Source organism: Arvicola amphibius, chromosome 5 (assembly GCF_903992535.2).
Source record: "Arvicola amphibius chromosome 5, mArvAmp1.2, whole genome shotgun sequence".
Taxonomy (NCBI): Eukaryota; Metazoa; Chordata; class Mammalia; order Rodentia; family Cricetidae; genus Arvicola; species Arvicola amphibius.
In genome coordinates this window covers 71,268,357-71,288,874 of record NC_052051.1, presented here as the reverse complement: position 1 = coordinate 71,288,874, position 20,518 = coordinate 71,268,357, and the positions used below count along the sequence as shown (strand labels likewise).

Sequence of the window (20,518 nt, the reverse complement as noted above, 5' to 3'; positions counted from 1 at the left end):
GCGGTGTGGTCTCATGGCCTGCTGCCCACTGCAGCCACTTGGGGCCGGAGATCCTGCAGCAGTTTTATTTAATCCATTATACACCCCAAGACCAAGTTCTCAGTACAGAGAAGATTTAAATGCTCCAGAGGGAGAAAGACAGGAGATAGAGGAAGAGGGAGAAGGGGAAGGAAAGAAGGAACAAGGGAGAGTGGGAAGGGGGGTGGACAAAGAACTGCCTCTGGATAGAGAGAAGACAGATGTGGCCCATAGGAAAATAGCAGTTTATAAAGGTACAAGGGGGAACTCTGTGTTGGGATGAGGTATTTAATTTTAATTGGACATATTCATTAGGTGGTCCAGAGGGGGCTTTTGATTGCTGGTCTGTAATACTTAGATAGCTGTACCTTGGTAGTCAGCCTCAGAAGGAGAGATTGGACAAATAAGGGAATGGAACTTGGGGGCTAGCTTTAGGAATGCAGTGTAATGGTTTTTAGCAAGGCAGAGGGAATGGGGGAGAAGGGCAAGGCCTGTCAGAGCCATATTTGCTATGCTGGAGCTGATCAGAGAGAGTCTTCTCAGGCTTTCAACACCAAGTCTGCCTAAGTACTGCGAGGCTCTTTCTAATAACATTATCAACCCCCCCAAACAATTTACAATTGAGCTATACTTAAAACTAATGTAAAACATGGGGCTGGAGAGACAGCTCAGTGGTTAGGTGTATTTGCTGCCCTTGCAGAGGATCCAGGCTCAGTTTCTAACACCAGTTTCAACCATCTGTAACTCCAATTCCAGGGGGTCTGATGTCCTCTTCTGACCTCTTTGGGCATGACAAGCATTTGATGCACACATACAGATGCAACCACTCACAAATATGCATAAAATAAATAAATCTTAAAAATCAACAACATACGTTGACAATTCTGCACTTCCTAATTATTTTGCTATTATCTATGCTCTTGAGATAATCTCCTATTGTGTCTGTAGGGTGGAAATACTGCTTAACTGCATCTCTTCCTAATGATGCACCGTGAGACTGTTTACACTCTGGAAACGGGCGTATGTACCAATGCAGGGCTGTCTTCCTCTTCCCCAAAGAGAAGGTGGTTAAACACTTACTAGCCTATACCCAGCTAAATGGGGAATAAAAACACAGCCTATCTGTAGTTGAGCTACAGGGACAGCTGCTTGGGGCAATCAAGGTCAAGCTGCAGCTAGCTGCTTCCTCCAGCTTGATTTGTCCCCTCAGTTCTGGAGAAGGCATGAAGGAAGCAGCTGGTCCTGCCCACAGGGAAGGCAGCCTGACCTGGGTCTGCCCAGCTATAGACACAAGACGCAGAAGGACAGCACAGGGCTACTGAATTCTGCTGTGACAAACCTCGTAAGGCGGGTGGAGGGATGTCCTGGAACCTGACCAGAGTAACAAATTCTGCTTTAGGGAAAGCAAGGCCAAGCGTGAGGCAGAGGCAGGAACCTGTACACAGAGGCCAAAGGCCTTTGTCTTCCAAAGGTGACAGTTCTGAACAAGACAGAAGATGAAACTCACTAGGATTTGCAGCCAACTGCTTATACGGTGACCCTTTGGTCATGGCAACAGGGTCCTCCAGGGTAAGGGGAATCTCTCATTGCCTTATTATCCTAGCCATTTGTGTGCTCCCCTAGTGGTAATGGAATCAGGAAGATGCAGCACCTGTGAGACCTGGCTACTGGGAATGGTGTGTGTGTGTGTGTGTGTGTGTGTGTGTGTGTGTGTGTGTGTGAGAGAGAGAGAGAGAGAGAGAGAGAGAGAGAGAGAGAGAGAGAGAGAGAGAGAGCCTTTAAAAACTGCTTTAAGTTTTCAGTTCCACTGCAGGCGAACATGCTGTTGTTGGTGTCTTAGGGCACTTTGACCTTTTCCCTTCACAGGTATCACAAAGCCAATACATAACCATGACAATGTTACCTAACCTCTCTGAGCCTGCTTCTTTATCTGTCACAGGGTGATTGCTGGCCAGAGCTGGGGCAACATGTATGATGACAGCTGTGAAACTGCCCCACACTGGGGCATCCACCTCTGGTTTCTCTAGCCCTTGTAGGACACAGCCCTCAGTGTTGAGTTGCTGTAACAGGCAGTGATGATTCTAAGAGCTCTGAGCTTGTGAGATGCCGAGACATAGGGAGGAAGAAACAATGACTTTACCTAACCCTAGAGTTCAGTTTCACAAGGAGCTGGGTGTGCCTGGAAGGCAGCTGGGGGAAGGAATTCTTTCCTAACGCATCCAATGGACTCCCAGGGCTCTCCCTCTCTGTAGGTGGCTTCTCAAAGATAGCGTTGTTGATTGTTGGCCAGTCCTTTTGTCCATCCATACCAGGTGTCAGCATATCCAAGGTGATATGGCCACATCACCTGGAGGGAGTGTGATTATGTAAGAATCTGGAAAATCCATGGCACGAAGCTGCACAATCACCTGTCCTCGGTGTGGTTAGAAAATCGCTTCCTTAAGTAGCATTATGGGTGATAGCATAGGTCTTTGGTAACAAGCTGTAGAAAGAAACCTGAAAAAACTTACAAGGGAGTCCTCGGAACACGTAGGGAAAGGAACGAAGAACCGTCACTGTAAAACTCAGCTCCATAGCCATTCGTTTCCTTCCTTCCTTCCTTCCTTCCTTCCTTCCTTCCTTCCTTCCTTCCTTCCTTCCTTCCTTCCTTCTTCTCTTTCTTTCCTTCTTTCTTTTCTTTCTCTTTTTATTAAATTAAATTTATTCCACTTATTGTACATACTGACCACAGTTTCCCTCCCTCCTCACCTCTCATTTCCCTCCCCCTCCTCCCACCTACCCACCCCCTCAATTTCCATTCAGAAAGGGGCAGGCCTCCCATAGGAGTTAACAAAGCAAGGCACAGCAAGCTGAGGTAGGCCCAAGCTCCTCCCCCTGCATCCCTGCATCAAGGCTGAGCAAGGAAACCTAGCAGGGGGAATAGGTTCCCAAAATCCAGCTAAGTGCCTGGGACAGGTCCTGATCTCACTGCTAGGAACCTCACAAACAGACCAAGCTACACAACTGTCACACACATGCGTAGGTCAGTCCCAGGCAGACTCTCTAGCTGTTGGTCTGAGCTCCGAGGAGCTCAGGTCAGCTGTCTCTGTGGGTGCCCCTGTTATGACCTTGACTCCCTGGCTCCTACAAGCCCTCCTCCCTCTCTTTGACTGGACTCCCAGAGCTCCACCTAGTGCTTGGCTGTGGATCTCTACATCTGCTTCTGTCAGTTACTGGATAGAGTATTTCTGATGATAGTCAGGGTAGTCATCAATCTGATTCCAGGAGAAGGCCTGTTCAGGTGCCATCTCCACTGTTGCTAGGAGTCTTAGCTGAGGTTATCCTTATGGAGTCCTGAGCGTTTCCCTGGTACCATATTTCTCCCCAACCCCAAAATGCCCCTCTCATCAAGATATCTCTTTCATTACTCTTCCCCTCTGTCCCATTTCCCAACCTGCCCAACCTGATCCCTCATGTCCCCTGATGCCTCCAGTTTACCCAGGAGATCTCTTCTATATTCCCCTCTCAGGGAAATCCACGTGTCCCTCTTTGGGCCCTCCTTGTTACCTAACCTCTCTGGCACTGTGAATTGTAGCCTGGCTGTCCTTTCCTTTACAGCTAATATCCACTTATGAGTGAGTACATGCCATGTTTATCTTCCTGGGTCTGCGTTACTTCACTCAGGATGATTTTTTTCTAGTTTGCCTGCAAATTTCATGATGTCATTGTTTTTCCCCCCACTGAGTAATACTTTATTGTGTAAATACCATATTTTCTTTATCCATTCTTTGGTTGAGGGGCACCTAGGTTGTTCCTGATTCTGGTTATTATGAATAATGCTGCTATGACCATAGTTGAGCAAGTGTCATTGTGGTATGATTGAGCATTCTTTGGGTATATGCCTAAGACTAGTATAACTCAGTCTTGAGGTAGATTGATTACCAATTTTCTGAAATGTCAGGAGCGTTTATCACAAGCTATTGTGAGCTGTGATATATTTTTAGATTATAGCAATTGAGAATTCAGATGTCAACCCACCAGAGAAATTATTCTTAGATGAAGGAACCCAGGTAGGCAGGGCCTGCAGGGCCACTGACTCTGGAAACTGTTCCTTTCATCTGTAATTTCACTTGAGCAATAACATTTGTGATATCTTCCCATTACCATGCATTTTCATGTAATGTGCATATGCAGTCTCGTGATTACATCTCAATCTTACAGGCACATTTATCTGTGGAGGGTCATGAAGATGTCTTTCATTTAGCTATATAATTTTGATATATAGAAAATATACTAGGACATGTTTCATAACTAGATCTATTCAAACTGGACTAAAGACTTTTTGTAAACAGATCAATGTTTAAAACTTTACAGATATGCACAAGGCCAGAGTTGCAGATGTCTAACCAACATTGCAACACAAAGCACCCTAAGAAGGGCTTGCAAGATGGCTCAGAGGATAAGAGCACTGGCTACTCTTCCAGAGGTCCTGGGTTCAATTCCCAGCATCCACATAGTGGCTCACTTCACAACCATCTGTAATGAGATCTGGTGGCCTCTTCTGGCCCACATGTATACGTGCAGGCAGAATATTGTATATATAATAAATAAATCTTTAAAAAAAGAATGGAGGACTTTTAATAAAAAAAGCACCCTAAGAAAAGCATGCCATTTCTTTGCTTGCCAAGTGTGCTAACAATAGACTTATGCCTCAAAGTTTGTTACTGCACTATCTTTCCCACACCCCTCTGGTCTGGTCACAGTCTTACTCCGGAACCTTGAAATCCTTATATTATCATGGTAAATGGCTCAGCTCCTTATCTGCTTACCCTAGGAATGTGCTTTTGACCAATGAGAGGTAACTCTTGTAATTTTTTTTTATTATCACCGCAAGCCTCCTGTAAGAAAGTTTGGAGCCTAGAAAAAGAAGAAGCTAGTAGGAATTAGAATTCGGACAGGAGGATTAGACTAGAATCAGAAAAATAAAGAGACTGATTCAGAACAGCACGTGTGTGAAAGAGTTCGTTTGCCGCCAGACACCCTAAGAACAAAGGTTCCTTTCACTTGCTGCAGTGTCCAGTCTGAACCCTGAAGGCCTTGGCGATGGACCACAAAGAACCTTGGCACTGAGAAACTGCCATATTGATCTTCAAAGTGGCCGTACAAGTCTGCAGTCTTGCAGCAGTAGAGGAGTGTTCCCCTTGCTCCACATCCTCTCATAGGCTGTCATTGTGTCAGGTGTGAGGCGGTATCTCAGAGTCGTTACAATCTGCATTTCCCTGATGGCTAAAGATGTCAAACAATTCTTTTTTATTTTCTTCATGGTTTATTATTTTTTTTTATATTTAAAAATTTCCATCTCCTTCCCTCCTCCTCCCCTCTCCCTCCCCTCCTCCTCCCCCTTCCCTCCCCTCCTCCTCCCCCTTCCCTCCCCTCCTTCTCCCCCTTCCCTCCCCTCCCCTCCACCCATACCTCCCCTCCCTCCCTCTCAAGGCCAAGGAGACATCAGGGTTCCCCACTCTATGCTAAGACCAGGGTCCTCCCAACTCCCCCCTGGTCCAGGAAGGTGATCGACCAAGCTGAGAAGGCTCCCACAGAGCCCGTCCATGCAGAAAAATCAGAGCCCAGAGCCATTGTCCTTTGCTTCTCAGTCAGCCCCCGCTGTTGGCCACATTCAGAGAGACGGGTTTGGTCGCATGATCCATCAGTCCCATTCCAACTGGAGTTGGTGATCTCCCATTAGTTCTGTCCCACCGTCTCCATGAGTGAACGCACCCCTCTCGTTCCTGACTTTCTCCCTCATGTTCTCGCTCCTTCTGCTCCTCATCAGGACCTTGGGAGTTCAGTCCAGTGCTCCAATGTGGGGCTCAGTCACCTTCCCCATCTGTCGCCAGCTGGAAGTTCCCTCACGGTCCTGACTTTCTTTCTCATGTTCTCCCTCCTTCTGCTCCTCATCAGGACCTTGGGAGCTCAGTCCGGTGCTCCAATGTGGGGCTCTGTCATTTTCTTCATCTATCGTCAGGTGGAGGTTCTATGGTGATATGCAAGAAATTCATCAGTATGGCTATAGGAACTGGCCTTTTCAGGCTCCCTCTCCTCAACTGCCCAAGGAACTAACTGGGGGCGTCTCCCTGGAAACCTGGGAACCCCTCTAGGGTCAAGTCTCTTGACAACCCTCAGGTAGCTCCTTAAATTAAGATATATGCTTCCCTGCTCCCATATCCACCCTTCCTATATCCCAAGCACCCCATTCTTCCGAGCTCCCCCCGTTCTCTCCTTCACACTTTTCTCTCCCCATCTTCCCTTGGCCCAGTCTTGCCCAACCCTCAAGTTCCCAATTTTGCCTGGCGATCGTGTCTACTTCCAATATCCAGGAGGATTACTATATCTTTTTTTGGGAGTTCACCTTCTTATTATCTTCTCAAGGATTCCAAATTTATAGGCTCGATGTCCTTTAATTATGGCTAGAAACCGATTATGAGTGAGTACATCCCATGTTCATCTTTTTGGGTCTGGGTTACCTCACTCAGAATAGTGTTTTCTATTTCCATCCATTTGCCTGCAAAATTCAAGATGTCATTGTTTTTTACCGCTGAGTAGTATTCTAGCATGTATATATTCCACAGTTTCTTCATCCATTCTTCCACTGAAGGGCATCTAGGTTGTTTCCAGGATCTGCCTATTACAAATAATGCTGCTATGAACATAGATGAGCATATGCTTTTGTTGTATGATTGGGCATCTCTTGGGTAGATTCCCAATAGTGGAATTGCTGGGTCCTGGGGTAGGTTGATCCCGAATTTCCTGAGAAACCGCCACACTGCTTTCCAAAGTGGTTGCACAAGTGTGCATTCCCACCAGCAATGGATGAGTGTACCCCTTACCCCACAACCTCTCCAGCAAAGGTTATTATTGGTGTTTTGGATTTTAGCCAATCTGACAGGTGTAAGATGATATCTCAAAGTTGTTTTGATTTGCATTTCCCTGATAGCTAGGGAGGTTGAGCATGACCTTAAGTGTCTTTTGGCCATTCGAACTTCTTCTGTTGAGAATTCTCTGTTCAGCTCAGCGCCCCATTTTTTAATTGGGTTAATTGGCATTTTACCGTCTAGTCTCTTAAGTTCCTTATATATTTTAGAGATCAGGCCTTTGTCAGTTGCAGGGTTGGTGAAGATCTTTTCCCAGTCAGTAGGCTGCCTTTGTGTCTTAGTGACAATGTCCTTTGCTTTACAGAAGCTGCTCAACTTCAGGAGGTCCCATTTATTCAATGTTGCCCTTAAAGTCTGTGCAGCTGGGGTTATGCGTAGGAAACGGTTCCCTGTGCCCATTTGTTGTAGAGTACTTCCCACTTTCTCCTCTATCAAGCTCAATGTGTTCAAATTAATATTGAGGTCTTTAATCCATTTGGACTTGAGTTTTGTGCATGGTGATAGATATGGATCTACTTTCATTCTTCTACAGGTTGACATCCAGTTATGCCAGCACCATTTGTTGAAGATGCCCTCTTTCTTCCATTGTGTACTTTTGGCTCCTTTATCAAAAATCAGGTGTTCATAGGTTTGTGGTTTAAGATCCGGGTCTTCTATACGATTCCATTGGTCAACTTCTCTGTTTTTATGCCAATACCAAGCTGTTTTCAATACTGTAGCTTTGTAATAGAGTTTGAAGTCAGGGATGGTAATGCCTCCAGAAGAACCTTCATTGTATAAGATTTTTTTGGCTATCCTGGGTTTCTTGTTTTTCCATATAAAGTTGATTATTGTCCTCTCAATCTCTGTGAAGAATTTTAATGGGACCTTGATTGGGATTGCATTGAATCTATAGATTGCTTTTGGTAGAATTGCCATTTTTACTATGTTGATCCTCCCAATCCACGAGCAGGGGAGATCCTTCCATTTTCTGGTATCCTCTTCAATTTCTTTCTTCAAAGACTTAAAGTTCTTGTCAAATATATCCTTCACTTCCCTGGTTAGAGATACTCCCAGATATCTTATGCTATTTGTGGCTATTGTGAAAGGTGATACTTCTCTGATTTCCCTCTCTGCTTCCTTCTCCTTTGTGTATAAAAGGGCGACTGATTTTTTGGAGTTGATCTTGTAACCTGCCACGTTACTGAAGGAGTTTATCAGCTGTAGGAGTTCTTTGGTGGAGTTTTTGGGGTCGCTTATGTATACTATCATATCATCTGCAAATAATGAAAGTTTAACTTCTTCCTTTCCAAATCGAATCCCCTTGATTCCCTTATGTTGTCTTATTGCTATTGCTAGAACTTCAAGCACTATATTGAAGAGATAAGGAGAGAGTGGACAGCCTTGTCGTGTTCCTGAATTTAGTGGGATAGCCTTGAGTTTCTCTCCGTTTAATTTGATGTTAGCTGTCGGCTTGCTGTAAATAGCTTTTATTATATTTAGGAATGACCCTTGTATCCCTAATCTCTCCAAGACCTTTATCATAAAAGGGTGCTGAATTTTGTCAAATTCTTTTTCAGCATCTAATGAGATGACCATATGGTTTTTTTTCCTTCAGTTTATTTATATGATGGATTACATTGATAGATTTTCATATGTTGAACCAGCCCTGCATCTCTGGGATGAAGCCTACTTGATCGTAATGGATAATTTTTCTAATGTGTTCTTGGATTCGGTTTGCCAGTATTTTATTGAGAATTTTTGCGTCAATGTTCATGAGTGAGATTGGCCTGTAATTCTCTTTCTTGGTTGAGTCTTTGTGTGGTTTAGGTATCAGGGTAACTGTAGCTTCATAGAAGGAATTTGGCAGTGACTCTTGTGTTTCTATATTATGAAATACCTTAAGGAGTATAGGTATTAGGTCTTCTTGGAAGTTCTGGTAGAATTCCGCATTGAAACCATCTGGTCCTGGGCTCTTTTTGGTAGGGAGGTTTCTGATAACAGTTTCTAATTCTTTGCGACTAACAGGACGATTTAGAGCATTTACCTGGTCCTGGTTTAACTTTGGTATATGGTATTTATCTAAAAAACTGTCCATTTCTTTTACATTTTCCAATTTTGTGGCATACAGGCTTTTGTAGTAAGATCTAATGATTCTCTGAATTTCCTCTGTGTCTGTGGTTATGTCCCCCTTTTCATTTCTGATCTTATTAATTTGCGTGTTCTCCCTCTGCCGTTTGATTAGTTTGGCTAAGGGTTTGTCAATCTTGTTGATTTTCTCCAAGAACCAGCTTCTTGTTTCATTGATTCTTTGGATTGTTTTCTGTGTTTCTATTTTGTTGATTTCTGCCCTCAGTTTGATTATTTCCAGTCTTCTACTTCTCCTAGGTGAGTCTGCTTCTTTTTTTTTCCAGAGCTTTCAGGTGTGCTGTTAAGTCACCAATGAGTGCTTTCTCCGTTTTCTTTAAGTGGGCACTTAGTGCTATGAACTTTCCTCTTAGCACTGCTTTCATTGTGTCCCATAGGTTTGAGTATGTTGTGTCTTTGTTTTCATTAAATTCAAGAAAGACTTTAATTTCTTTCTTTATTTCTTCCTTGACCCAGGTGTGGGTCAGTAGTTGACTGTTCAGTTTCCATGAGTTTGTGGGTTTTCTGGGGGTAGCATTGTTGTTGAATTCTAATTTTAATCCATGGTGATCCGATAAGACACAGGTGGTTACTAATTTTTTTTGTAATTGTGGAAGTTTGCTTTGTTACCAAGTATATGGTCAATTTTCGAACAGGTTCCATGAGCCGCAGAGAAGAAGGTATATTCTTTCCTATTTGGGTGGAATGTTCTATAGATGTCTGTTAAGTCCATTTGGTTCATTACCTCCATTAAGTCTTTCAATTCTCTGTTAGGTTTCTGTCTGATTGACCTGTCCATTGGTGAGAGAGGAGTGTTGAAGTCTCCAACTATTAGTGTGTGTGGTTTGATGGCTGCCTTGAGTTCTAGAAGTGTTTCTTTTACATAAGTGGGAGCTTTTATATTAGGGGCATAGATATTCAGGATTGAGACTTCATTCTGATGGATTTTTCCTGTTATGAGTATAAAGTGTCCCTTTCCATCTCTTCTGATTGATTTTAGTTTGAAGTCAACTTTGTTGGAAATTAGTATGGCCACACCCGCTTGTTTCTTAGGGCCATTCGCTTGATAAACCTTTTCCCATCCCTTTACTCTGAGTAGGTGTCTGTCTTTGTGGTTGAGGTGTGTTTCTTGTAAACAGCAAAATGTTGGATTCTGTTTTCGTATCCAGTCTCTTAGCCTGTGCCTTTTTATAGGTGAATTGAGTCCATTGATATTAAGTGATATTAATGACCAGTGGTTGTTAACTTCAGTCATTTTTAGTAGTAAAGTTTGTGTGTTTCCCTTCTTCTAGTTGTGCTGGTGAAGGGTCGCTAGATGCCTGAGTTATTGTGGGCGTTGTTGGACTCCTTGGTTTGTGATTTTCCTTCTATTACTTTCTGCAAGGCTGGATTTGTGGCTGCGTATTGTTTAAATCTGTTTTTGTCCTGGAATATCTTGTTTTCTCCATCAATGGTGAATGCAAGCTTTGCTGAGTATAATAGTCTAGGCTTGCATCCATGTTCCCTTAGTGTCTGTAGCACATCTATCCAAGCTCTTCTGGCTTTCATGGTTTCCATTGAGAAATCAGGTGTAATTCTGATAGGTTTCCCTTTATATGTTACTTGACCTTTTTCCTTTGCAGCTCTTAGTATCTGTTCTTTATTCTGTATGTTTTGTGTTTTGATTATTATATGGCGTGGGGATGCTTTCTTTTGATCCAGTCTATTTGGTGTTCTGTAGGCTTCTTGTACCTTCATAGGAACATCCTTCTTTAGGTTGGGGAAGTTTTCTTCTATAATTTTGTTGAACATGTTTTCTGGGCCTTTGAGTTGTAATTCTTCTCCTTTTCTTCTACCCCAATTATTCTTAGGTTTGGTCTTTTCATGGTGTCCCAGATTTCCTGAATGTTCTGTGTTAAGAATTTGTTAGATTTATTTAGTTCTTTAATCTGTGAGTTTATTTCCTCTATAGTATCTTCAGAGTCCGAGATTCTTTCTTCCATCTCTTGTATTCAGTTGGAAATACTTGTCTCTGAAGTTTCTGTTCGTTTACTCAGAGTTTCCATTTCCAGTCGTCCCTCAGATTGTGTTTTCTTCAATACCTCCATTTCATTTATCAGGTCTTGTACTGTTTTCTTTACCTGCTTGATTGCTTTTTCTTGTTTTTCTTGTTTTTCTTGGGTATCTTTGAGAGATTTATTTATTTCATCTACCTTTTTGTTTGTCGTCTCCATTTCTTTATGGCAGTTTTTTACCTCCTGTTTAAGGTCCTCTATTATTTTCATAAAGTACTGTTTAAGGTCGGTTTCTTCTATATCTTCTGGGGTAGGGTGTTCAATTCTTGTTGTTTCGGGATGTCTGGCTTGTGGTGATGTCATGTTGCCTTTCATGTTGTTGGAGGAGCTCCTGCGTTGGCGCCTGCCCATCTCTTCCTTCAAAAGGAGCCCGGAGGCGTTTGGTGTCCTAGACCAATCTTTGCTGTGACTGAAACTGGTTGGATCTCCCCAGTGCCAGAGGAGGACCTATTCCTTGAGTCACAATCTGAAAAAGCCCGCACTCCCTTGCAGGAATCCTCAGACCTGCCTGGAGGCCAGAGTCTGACTCCTCTGGGTGGATGGCCTTAGAACAGGAGCAGGACACCTGAGAACACTAGGGAAAGCTTGGGAGACACAAGCCTGCAGAGGGAAGTGGGGGTAGGGAGTCTGTGCTCTCTTCCAGGGCAGGTTGCCCCAGGGTCCGCATTCACTCACCAGTTCAGATGGAATGTCAGGGCACAGGATCAGGGATTCCAGGCAGCCCAGGGTTGCAGCCCAGACCAAAGGGCCAAGGTGGGGGCAGGGCGGGATGGAATACCACACAGCGAACCTGGCAGCACAATCTGAAGGAGCCCGCACTCCCTTGCAGGAATCCTCAGACCTGCCTGGAGGCCAGAGTCTGACCCCAGTTCAGATGGAATGTCAGGGCACAGGATCAGGGATTCCAGGCAGCCCAGGGTCGCAGCCCAGACAAAAGGGCCAAGGTGGGGGCAGGGCAGGATGGAATACCACACAGGGAACCTGGCAGCACAATCTGAAGAAGCCCGCACTCCCTTGCAGGAATCCTCAGACCTGCCTGGAGGCCAGAGTCTGACAGCACAATCTGAAGAAGCCTGCACTCCCTTGCAGGAATCCTCAGACCTGCCTGGAGGCCAGAGTCTGACTCCTCTGGGTGGATGGCCTTAGAACAGGAGCAGGACACCTGAGAACACTAGGGAAATCTTGGGAGAGACAGGGCCGGGAGAAACAGAGACAAGCCTGCAGAGGGAGCTGGGGGGAGGGGGTCTGTGCTCTCTTCCAGGGCAGGTTGCCCCAGGGTCCGCATTCACTCACCAGTTCAGATGGAATGTCAGGGCACAGGATCAGGGATTCCAGGCAGCCCAGGGTTGCAGCCCAGACAGAAGGGCCAAGGTGGGGGCAGGGCGGGATGGAATACCACACAGTGAACCTGGCAGCACAATCTGAAGGAGCCCGCACCCCTCCGCAGGAATCCTCAGACCTGCCTGGAGGCCAGAGTCTGACCCCTTTGGGTGGATGGCCTTAGAACAGGAGCAGGACACCTGAGAACACTAGGGAAAGCTTGGGAGACACAGGGACGGGAGAAACCGACACAAGCCTGCCTCAAACAATTCTTTAAGTCCATCTTGACCACTTGAGATTCTTATGTTGAGAATTCTGTTTAAATCTGTACTTCATTTTAAAAATTGGATTATTTGGTATTTTGGTGTCTAGTTTCTTGAGTTCTTTATACTTCTTGGAGATCAGCTCTCTGTCTGATGTGGGGTATGTAAAGATCTTTTCCTATTCTTTAGGCTGCTGCCATTTGTCTTGTTGACCATGTCCTTTGCCTTACAGAAGTTTTTCAGTTTCAGGAAGTCCCATTTATTAATTGTCACTCTCAGTATCTGTGCTACTGAGGTTATAGTCAGTAAGTGGTCTCCTGTGCTAATGCATTCAAGGCTACTTCCCACTTTCTCTTCTATCAGCTTCAGCGTAACTGGATTTATGTTGAGGTCTTTGATCTACTTGGATGTGATTTTTGTGCAGGGTGATAGCTATGAATCTGTTTGCATTCTTCTACATGCCAGCATCCAGTTATGCCAGCACCATTTGTTGATGCTTTCTTTTTTTTTCCATTGTAAAATCAGGTGTTCATAGGTGTGTGGATTCATGTCATTGTCTTTGATTCAATTCCATTGATCCACCTGTCTGTTTTTATGCCAATACCATGCTATTTTTATTCCTATAGCTCTATAGTAGAGCTTGAAGTTAGGGATGGTGATCCATAGCCATTTCTAATAGGTTGCCTGGGCTTGGTCAACATCCCTTCCCTGGTCTGTCTGTGCTGGGAAGAGGGTGGTCAGGAGTCTCTTATTTCAGCCCCCAGTGCCACTTGAAGCAGAGGAGTCACTGGTCCTAAAATGAGTCTTGGGAGACAAAACACCCCATGCTCCCTTCTGGACCTCTCAGATTTGCCTCTGCCCAGACAACAGCAAGGATGCAGGCAACTTCACCTCTCATCTCGCTGCTGGACTCTGTGGCATTTTGGAGCTAACTTCCCCACAACTTAGCTGCAAGAGTAACATGGGGTCCAAGAGCATCCTTTGTGAGTTCTCAGCTCTTTAAAGAGGATGAAGGGTGGCATGTGGCTAAATATGCCCAGTTTATCAATCCTCAAGCCCTTCATCCCAGGGCACTGAGCAAGGAGAGAAGAGAGAAGCCACAATAGCTGCCCTCTCTCCCAGCAGCGGGATGCCATTTCCTTCAGGAAGTTTCTCCTGATACTCACCCCCCCTCCCGTCTAGCTTAGACGTCCCTGCTCTGAGTTCCCTTAGTACCCTTAGTATGCTCTCCTGGCACTTAAAGCAGCACACAAAGCACGTCTTTCCTTCCCCCACTTGGTTATTCACATGTTCTTCTTTCTGTTATTTTCTCATATGGAAAACATGCACTATGACAGACTGTTGCCAGTTAACTGAGGTAGTGTCTGCGAGTGCTGGCTGCCTAAGATCATTATTGTCGTCTCAGGTTTCTGGGTTTTTAATACAAATGCTACATTTCTCAGAGTGGCCACTAGATGGCAGCATAGATTCAGACATGTGACACTCCCCGGTCTGCACCCCCCCCAACACACACACACACACACACACACACACACACACACACACACACACACACACACACAACACACACACACACACACACACACACACACACACACGAGCGCGTGCATGCCCTGCCTGCTCATTATCATCTAGAAGATCCAGAAGAAACCTTTGGGAGGGGGGCACAGAGACACAGCATCAATTGAAAGCATGTAGTGCAAAAATAAACACAGGTGTAGTACCTGGCTTCTGGAGGCTTCAGATAGCTGCCTGCCGTGGGAGTGTTCTACTTGCCCCTGCCGGGAATGTGCTCTTTTTAGATTTGGTTTCAAGGTGAACATCCAGTTTGCAAATAATGAAACTGGGCCAGACTCATTGACTGGTGTCTCTGCATGACTCTGCTTGGGCTGCTGCAGCAGAATATCATGGTTCCAGACCTGGTGGTGCACACCTAAAATCCCAGCTGCCCCAGAAGCAGGAGGATCACATACCCCAGGTCAGGCTGGGCTACAGACTTAGTTCAAGACCAGCCTGGACACTTAATAAGAACCTATTGCAAAAAGGAAAGAGAAGCCAGACAGCATCACATAGTAGTGACCAACTGGAGAGGTAGAGACACGGGGTTGGCTATAATTTTAAGGTCAGTCTGGTATACACAGAGAGTTCCAAGCCAGTCAGGGCTACATAGTGAGGCTCTGTCCCTCCAAACCCCAAACAAATGAAAAGAGCCGTCTCATTCATATTTCCCACCCCTACCCAAGAGTAAGATATATTCAAACCCTAGGTTACACCACACACACACACACACACACACACACACACACACACACACCAAGAAGCACACATCTATCTGTGGTGGAGCCAAGATACCCTAAAGCCGTGATTCTCAAACTCTCAGTTAGTTTATTGGAGACCAATAACATTATATTATTGAACTATAACATTCCCCTTGTTCCCCTCAGCCTGTATCAACCAACAAAGATAGAGAATGTTTTCATAAATAAACGGTACCACCAAGTCTGGACTCCAAAGTGCGGATGGGCAGGACTTCCCTCAGTTCTATGGTGAGTGAACTCTACTGTCAACTGCACTGAGTATTATGGTTTGGGTACGCAGTATCCTCTAGCATGCTTATGCACTGAGGTCTTGAGTCCCCATATGAGCAATGTTTAAAGGTTAGTTTAGGGGAAGTGACTGGGTCATGAGGTCTCTGTTTTCATCAGCGATTTAACCACTGATGGACTTGAATTTCGAACAGAGTATTTGAGAAGAAGGGTAGACCTGTGTAAGATGGGGTCTGGTTGGTGGAGATAGGTGTGTGTGTGTGTGTGTGTGTGTGTGTGTGTGTGTACCTTAAAGGATATCTTGCCCTGACCTTTTTAAAGCCCATTTCCCTCTGATTGTCTACAGGAACCAAGCTGTTCACCCTTTCCTGATACTCACAGCAAGAGAACCAGCTGACCATGGATTCAAGCCCAAGGAACCATGAGCTAAAAAGAAATATTTCCCCATGTGGCTGTCAGAGATTCGTCATAGAAACAAAACAAAACCTTACATATTGCCCCTGAGCAGGTAACATGGGAAGGCCCACTGAGTGCTCTCAAATAGTATCTCATTTTCCACTGGCTTGCCACGTGACTCTGGGACTGTGAGCTACGCTGTTTGAACAAAGCAACTGTGCTTGATGCTGTACCAGACCCGTTGGCGCACCAAAGCCAGCTGTTTCATGAAGTTGCTGGAGTGTCCTGGGGAGTGGAGTACAGAGAAGAATAACTCCAGGGTTGGTAGAAGAATATGGGGATGCTGGGGAGATCTGGGAGATCTGTATCCCATCCCTCACTTCCTGCTGTGGTGAGTGGTGCAGGGTTTTCCATTACAGTACCTCCACCTCTCCCCAGGGTCCTGAGCTCACACTCTGTTCTGGTGGACAAAAGAGATTTCCACAGAGGATGGGTCAGTGAAAGTGAGTACATGGGTGACCCATAGGTGACATGCCAGCTCTGGCAAGATAAGGAAGTCCGCACTGTTGACTAAGGTTTTGTGTCCTGCCCAGTCCTGCAGCCATTAAGTCCCAAAGAATCACACAGAGGTCTACATTAAATATAAACTGATTGGCCCATTAGCTCAGGCTTCTTATTTACTAATTCTTTTAACTTACATTAGCCCATAATTCTTGTCTGAGTTAGCCATGTGGCTTGGTACCTTTTTTTGCGAGGCAGTCACATCTTGCTTTCTCTGAGGTTGGGTCACGACTGCAGACTTAAACTTCCCTTTTTCCAGAATTCTCGTTTCCCCACCTCTGCTTCCTGCCTGGTTGCCTCACCTATATACTTCCTGCCTGGCTACTGGCCAATCCGCATTTTATTAAAAATAATACAAGTGACAGGATAAAAGACCATTGTCTAATAGCACTCTCCCCCTTTTAAACAAGAACTCTGAATCAAATCTCCTTTATTTAGCTTTTTGTCCAGACCATTATCCATAGCATCTTCTAACCAACATTCTAAACAAAGGCAAACATCCATAATCCATTTTTGGGGAATGTGGGAGTAGTTTTCTAGGCTACTTCCTGCTGATTGGGGTGCTGATACTCTTATGGGGACCTAAAAAAATTTAGAATTATGATCAAGTCATGACTGGAGTATCCTGTGAATCTTGATCATCTCAGGCAGCAGTCTTGAATCTGTTCTGATGTAGAACTCAGACATCCAGGCCATCTGCTCCTTTTGGAGATTTCTCAGGGGGTCTTCCTTGAGCAAACCTGATTTTTCTTAACCAAGAATGAATCCACAGCCTCTCATTTCCTGTGGAAACAAAAGCAAAACCTCTTCTCCAAAGTAACATACCTTTTGACTTCAATTTTTAAGTCAAGGTATTTTCAAAATACCTATCTTGGATTAATTCAGCAGCATTTATAAACAAATCTCTTTTAGCAGCTGTTGCTCCTTTCTCAGCATTCAAACAATTCAAAGAGAACATAATAACATACAGTATCCAGACTCTATGTGTATTGTTTACCTTTATGTGGCTTTATTTTAAACTCTATTTCTTTTAATTTTATTTTTAACTTTTTTGAGACTAGGTATCTCTGTGTATCTTTAGCTGCCCCATAATTCACTCTGTAGACCAGGCTGTCCTTGAACTAACAGAGATCTGTCTGCCTCTGCCTCCTTAGTGTTGGGTTTAAAGGTGTTTGCCACCACACCCAACTACTCTCTTTCTTATTTTAGGGACTTTATTCTTTTCTTTTGTTTTCCAAGCCTACATATATTTTTAAACACACTGTAAACCATTTAGAGGTTTTCTTTGCCTTTAAATCTAACTTTACTGTATATCTCTCTTTTTCTGACTATATTAGTCTTTAATTTGCTAAGCAATATGACTAGGATTAAAGCTGTGGTTTTGATGGCTGGATCCAGCCCATTCATTAGCTTGCTGAGATTCCAGCCTCATGGTGGAGGTACCAGCCAGAGCCATATTTATTGCCACAAATCTAAGGTGTTTCAAGGTCCCTGCCACCACCAAAAAGCATGTGATCAGCTTTCATCAACACCATTTAAGTGTTTCGTGGCAGGACCTCTTAAAAGAGCTGCAAGGTTTTGCAGCTAAAGCCAAGTCAGGAAGCCTCTCTTAAATGAGATGCATTTACCTCTAGCAAACAGAGCCCACCTGAGAAAGTGCTGCTATCAATAAACTGTGCTTAGCTGTATTCTTTTCTCTCTAGAATTACTTCCCAAGCTCTCTCAAGCTTGTGTGGATGCAGTTGTCCATGTGGGTGCCATTCTGTTGACTGAGGTTTTCTGTCCCACCTGATCCTGCAGCTTTTCTTCAGCTAGAGGTCACTATTTAACCAATATTGGTTTCTCAGTTAACCATTTTAAAGGCAGGGCCATTAGTACCTCTGAAGGTTTATCAAATTCCTTTGTGTACTTTTACAGCCTGAACGGCTGGTGACCTTTGTCTATAATATCTTATAATATTTTCCCCAGAAACATAAGTTTTTGGGGCTGCAGGAATGTTAATCTGGATATTCCACTGTTGCAATAGGTCACAACCCCACAAATTCACTGCAATATTAGCTACATATGGCCTCAGTCTTCCTCTCTGTCCTTCTGGCCCTAGGCATTCAACACATCTCATGATTTGTTTTACCTGAGATTGGGCTCCAATCCCTAGGAACTGAACATTTATACACACTCTTAGCTTTGGTCTTTGATTATTTATAGAAGTCTGCCAGAATATACTTTTCCTATGTCCTACTGGAGTTTTTTGACTCATCTTCCACATTTATTCCTTCATCCAGACCAGTATTATTTTTTACAGTAAGCATTGGATTTTTTAATTTTGCTGGTGAGACACGTAACTGGGAACGACTGGACCATGTTCATCATTGGGGGCCTGCAAGAGGCACCAATGGCATTTCCTTATTGTCTATCTTTCATTGACCGTCCAGTGTCGGCCTTTGCCACACCTCCTACATATACCTGAAGGCTGAATCCTCCTATTCCTGCCATCCCCAGAGGACACATTATTCCTAGGAATCCCTTGTCTGCAATCCCTTCTCAGATGTCCCATTCTACCACAATTAAAACATTTGGTATTTTGGTGTCTCCTCTTATCATTGGAAATTGCTTCTCCTACCCAAGCTTCAGTACCATAGTCAAGTGTCTCAACATTCATTGTATGCAAGACCCATTCATCCATGGGTGTTGATCTGATCTTTAAAGGCCCAAGGATCCTTTTGCATTCCCCCCAAAATGGACTATGGATATTTTTCTTTGTTTAAAATGTTGGTTACAGGTTGTTATGGATAATAGTCAGGAGAAAAGCTAAACAAAGAATATTAGATTCAGAGTTCTTGTTTTTTGTTTTGTTTTTTTTTTTAACAGAGGGGAGAAGTGCTGTGGGACAATAGTTTTTATCCTGTCAATTGTATTTTAATAAAACACTGATTGGCTAGTAGCCAGGCAGGAAGTATAGGCAGGGAGAACAGGCAGGAAGTAGCAGTGGGGCAACGAGAATTCTGGGAGAGGAAAGCTCAGTCTGCATCGTGACCCAGCTGCAGAGGAAGCAAGATGTGACTGGCTCGCTGAAAAAGGTATCAAGTCACATGGCTAACATAGACAAGAATTATGGGCTAATATAAGTTATGAGTTAATAAGAAGGCGAGCTACTAGGCCAATCAGTTTATATTTAATATAGACCTCTGTGTGTTTATTTGGGACTAACCAGCTGCAGGAACCAGGCAGGACAGAAACCTCTGTCAACACCCCACTGTTGGAAGTATTCTTACAGGAGTTGTGTGAATAGCAGTAAGCACCATGCTTACAGTGTGCCAGGCAGTTAGCTGTAAGCTGTGTGTTCTATCTCCTTCTCTATGGTGTCCTCTTCTGTAGAAAGCTTCTCAATGGAGACAGGATGCAAGTGGCCCAAAGTCACAGAGCTAGAATGTGACAAAGGCCTGAAGGTTCCAGATCCTGATGTGGGTGCTATGATTCAGGTCTGGAATGTCCCCTTAGGCAGTGTGTTAACGTCAGAGGAAACTTTAAGAGGTAAGCTCAAGGGTTTTAGGTCATTGGGGACATTTCAGAGAAGGGTGTGGTGGGAGCCTGTCTTTCCTGCTTATTCTATGTCTAGCCATTAGGTGAATTGCTTGGTTCCACCACATGGGGTCCCTGCCTCACCATGGGCCCAAGCAATAGAATCAATTGATTATAGCCTGAAGCCTCTGAAGCCAGGATTGAAAATGAGCTTTTCTCTTGTAAATGGATTACATCAGGCATTTTGTTGCAGAATGAAGACTGGATATCACAGCAGGGATCCATGTCATGTGTGATCACGCTGGCCACGAAACAGAATCAGATCTAGAGGAAAATTCTTTGAGGACCCGAACTGAAAAGATTTTCTTGGCTCCTCATCTCGTGTAATTTTAAATCAGAACAATGCTAAGCTCTAAAGTAAGCAGTAAGAACTTCAGTAAAGCTGCAACCTCCCGTCAACACCCCAGAGTGCTGACACTGATTTCCACCCAAATACTGAATTATATTAAAAATCTCTCCATTCTTCTCAACCTCTCCACTCCAACTTACTTCCTCTCATTTTATCTATTACTTATTTATATTTATGTGTATGTGTGTGCCTCTCTCTGCGGGTGTGCCACATATATGCAGGTACTTACCGAGGCCAGAAGAGGGCTTTGGATCCCTGGAGCCAGAGTTATGGGCAGTTGTGAGTCCCCTCCTATGGGTGCTGGGAACTGCGCTTGGGTCCTCTGCAAGGGCAGCAAGCACTCTTAGTTGATATGCCATCAGTCTAGCCCAGTCCCTCTCGTTTGAGGAGCAAGACTTTCTGAAGCCCTCTTTCTGTT

The 20,518-nt window shown here is 44.3% G+C and overlaps 1 long non-coding RNA gene across 1 annotated transcript; it reads left to right on the top strand.

The window, feature by feature from the left end:
* The first annotated feature begins 1,457 nt into the window (after window positions 1-1,457).
* On the top strand, window positions 1,458-20,221 carry LOC119815749. Its single transcript, XR_005285569.1, has 4 exons — window positions 1,458-1,587; window positions 15,114-15,215; window positions 15,562-15,723; window positions 19,945-20,221. It is a non-coding gene; the product is annotated as an uncharacterized LOC119815749 (long non-coding RNA).
* Window positions 20,222-20,518: the final 297 nt, after the last annotated feature.